Here is a 4,457-nt window from a genome sequence, read left to right as displayed (position 1 = left end):
TTAAGCTGGGTGAAATGTTCATCATGTAAAGCAGAACTGAAAGATTTAAGTTGCACACAGCAGTGTATACAATATGCATGTTAAATATTGGAAGACAAAGTTTCATCTAGCTAGTTGAAAAATAGGTATTGAATAAATTTAATATAAAAACATATAGTTACAGTGATGCCCTCAAATATATGATTTCTTTAATAAGGAGCTTTCTAGCAAGATGAGTTCTTACAATAGAGTGAATATTATTACACATCAGTTCCATATCATAATTTTTTTAAATATATTCCATCTATCAAGTCATCTTTTAAAAAAACGATGGCAGAATTGATCTCCATTAATCTTTATAAGATTAAGCCTTTGGCTGTGTGGATCACAATAAACTGTGGAAAATTCTGAAAGAGATGGGAATACCAGACCACCTGACCTGCCTCTTGAGAACCCTATATGCAGGTCAGGAAGCAACAGTTAGAACTGGACATGAACAACAGACTGGTTCCAAATAGGAAAAGGAGTACATCAAGGCTGTATATTGTCACCCTGCTTATTTAACTTATATGCAGAGTACATCATGAGAAAAGCTGGGCTGGAGGAAGCGCAAGCTGGAATCAAGATTGCCGGGAGAAATATCAATAACCTCAGATATTCAGATGACACCACCCTTATGGCAGAAAGTGAAGAGGAACTAAAAAGCCTCTTGATGAAAGTGAAAGAGGAGAGTGAAAAAGTTGGCTTAAAGCTCAACATTCAGAAAACTAAGATCATGACATCTGGTCCCATCACTTCATGGCAAATAGATGGGGAGACAGTGGAAATAGTGTCAGACTTTATTTTTTTGGGCTCCAAGATCACTGCAGATGGTGACTGCAGCCATGAAATTAAAAGATGCTTACTCCTTGGAAGGAAAGTTATGACCAACCTAGACAGCATATTAAAAAACAGAGACATTACTTTGTCAGCAAAGGTCCCTGTGGTCAAGGCTATGGTTTTACCAGTGGTCATGTATGGATGTGACAGTTGGACTATAAAGAAAGCTGAATGCTGAAGAATTGATGGTTTTGAACTGTGGTGTTGGAGAAGACTATTGAGAGTCCCTTGGACTGCAAGGAGATCCAACCAGTCCATCCTAAAGGAGATCAGTCCTAGGTGTTCATTGGAAGGACTAATGCTGAAGCTGAAACTCCAATACTTTGGCCACCTCTTGTGAAGAGTTGACTCATTGGGAAAAGACCCTGATGCTGGGAGGGATTGGCGGCAGGAGGAGAAGGGGATGACAGAGGATGAGATGGCTGGATGGCATCACCGACTGGATGGACATGAGTTTGAGTAAACTCTGGGAGTTGGTGATGGACAGGGAGGCCTGGTGTGCTGTGATTCATGGGGTTGCAAAGAGTCAGACATGACTGAGCGACTGAACTGAACTGAACTGAATCTGTCTAAAATTAAAAATCTACAGAGTTCATATAAATAGTTTAAATAATAACTATTCTCTTCTAAGACACTGAATGCTGTAATAAGAAACAGCCATATTCCAAGGTGCCATCAAACAGGTCTAAGTACACTTAAGCAATGAAAGCTTAATTTGGTAATGCCAATGAAATGCCGGAAAACTATGGACCATATTGTTTACTTGCTATTTAGTTTAGGACCAAGTAGTGAAAAGTAGAAATGATAGAGCTCCCTACATATTATTAAATAGGCTGAGAGACTAGTAAATGTGCTTTAGGTAACATAAAAGTTAATTCAGGACTCTCCTTTCATCATTGGGGCATTTCCTTTTTAGATAATGGAAGAGAATTTGGCAACATTATAAATCAGAGCTCATCTACCTGCATTTAACTCCAACTGCATTCAATAAATACCTTCTTCCTCTTGGAGAAGGCTTAAAAAATCTTTAGCAAATTGTTAACAGACTGAAACATGAGAAAGCAATGTTTGATTAAACTTTGTACCATCTACCTAAACCTGCAATTTACTTTACCTACTAGACGACTGTAAATTGTTTAGGTGAACTCTAAATTTCTTCTGGAGTGTGTGAAAATCCCTAAATATAAACCCAAAATGTACTTTTGAGTATATACACAAATCATGAAACACACAGAAGCAAATTCTATTCTCAGAAGCAGAGAAGGGAAACCATTCAGCCATTCATGTATTTGCAAATCAACTTTAAATAACTATATATTAGACTGAATAAGGGAAATAAGAAATTAAAAAAAAAAGAAACTTATAATTTAAAAACAGTGAACTACAGTTTGGCAAATGGTACCTTGTTAATCAGTTGAAGAGTTTTTCACAGTTTGTGATGCACGCAGTCAAAGGCTTTGGTATAGTCAATAAAGGAAAAGTAGATACTTCTCTGGAACTCTCTTGAATTTTGAGCATTACTTTACTCACGTGTGAGATGAGTGCAAATGTGAGGTAGTTTGAACATTTTTTGGCATTGCCTTTCTTTGGGAATGGAATGAAAACTGACCTCCAGTCCTGTGGCCACTGTTGAATTTTCCAGATTTGCTGGCATATTGAGTGAAGCACTTTCAAAGCATCATCTTTAGTATTTGAAATAGCTCAACTGGATTTCCACCACTGTTGGTCCTTTAATGGACCAGAACCTGGTGGTCCGGAGTCGACAATAAGAAAGTAAGAGAGAGAAAGAGGCTGATATCCCCTGGTTTACGCGGAAAGCCAATAGAGTCCTGTTCTTAGGGCTCGCGCTGCTGCAGGTAGGCATCAGTCGCCCTCTCGAGTGGGTGAAGGCACAGTGTATCTTCTCGAGAGGGTCTTAGAAGCCCAGGCAAGGAAGTGAGCTCAGCGGGCCTCCGCGCTCCAAGGAATTAGCCAGAAATAGAGAGTTAGAGAGAGAGAGAAAGACAGAAAGAATAGAAAGAAAGAAAGACACGGGGCCCCAAGATCTGATGGAGCAAAGGTGTTTTAATCAACATGGTGAGGGCATATATACTGTCTTACAAGGTGGTTATTTTCAGCAAAGATAAAGATTAAAATTCCAGACTTACAAAACATAAGATGAACTCTATCAAAGAGAGAGTTGCAAACAATCACCTTTTACCGTGTGGCTCATAAGAAGGAAGAGGGTACTTATCACCATAATGAGAAATGCCTGGATTCCTCAGCCCCAGGAAAGGCGTGCCTCTCCTCTTAATTCCTGAATATTCAGGAATTAATAAGGGCCAGAGGGTTCCTGACAGATCCAAAACAGCACACAGGAAGCCTCTTGTTAAATGCTTCCTGACACATCACCTCCACTAGCTTTGTTCCTAGTGATGCTTCTTCCTAAGGGCCACTTAACTTCACATTCCAGGATGTCTGGCTCTAGGTGAGTGATCACACCTTCGTGGTTATCTGAGTCATGAAGATCTTTTTCTGTATAGTTCTTCTGTGTATTCTTGTCACCTCTTCTTAATATCTTATGATTCTGTAAGGTTCATATAATTTCTGTCCTTTATTGTGCCCATCTTTGCATGAAATAGTCCCTTGGTATTTCTAATTCTCTTGAAGAGTTCTCTAGTCTTTCCCATTCTATTGTCTTCCTCTATTTCTTTGCATTGATCACTGAGGAAGACTTTCTTATCTCTCCTTGCTATTCTTTGGAACTCTGCATTCAAATGGGTATATCCTTCCTTTTCCTTTTCTCCTTTGCCCTTGGCTTCTCTTCTTTTCTCAGCTATTTGTAAGTCCTTGTAAGACAACCATATTGTCCTTTTGCATTTATTTTTCTTGGGGATGTTCTTGATCTCTGTATCCTGTACAATGTCATGAACCCCTGTACATAGTTTTTCAGGCATTCTCTCTATCAGATCTAATCCCTTGAATCTATTTGTCCCTTCCTGTATAATGGTAAGGGATTTGATTTAGGTCATACATGAATGGTCCAGTGGTTTTCCTACTTTCTTCAATTTAATTCTCAATTTGGCAATAATAAGTTCATAATCTGAGCCAGAGTCAGCTCCTGGTGTTTTTGCTGACCTTATAGATCTTCTCCATCTTTGGCTACAAAGAATATAATCAATCTGATTTCAGTATTGACCATCTGATGATGTCCACGTATAGAGTATTTTTTGTGATGTTGGAAGAGTGTGTTTGCTATAACCAGTGTGTTTTCTTGCAAAACTCTGTTAGCCTTGGACCTGCTTCATTTTGTACTCCAAGGCCAAATTAGCCTCTTACTCCAGGTAGCCCTTGACTTCCTACCTTTGCATTCTAGTCCCTTATAATGAAGAGGACATCTTTTTTGGATGTTAGTTTTAGAAGGTCTTGTAGGTCTTCATAGAAGTGTTCAACTTCAGTTTCCTCAGCATTACTGGTCAGGGCATAGACTTGGATTAAATGATGATATTGAATGGTTTGCCTTGGAAACAGAGATCATTCTGTCGTTTTTGAGATTGCATCCAAGTACTGTATTTCTGACTCTTTTGTTGATAGTTGGATTACTCCATTTCTTCTAAGGG

This window comes from Cervus canadensis, chromosome 9, assembly GCF_019320065.1.
Source record: "Cervus canadensis isolate Bull #8, Minnesota chromosome 9, ASM1932006v1, whole genome shotgun sequence".
Classification (NCBI taxonomy): Eukaryota; Metazoa; Chordata; class Mammalia; order Artiodactyla; family Cervidae; genus Cervus; species Cervus canadensis.
Note: the sequence above shows the minus strand (reverse complement) of the source record.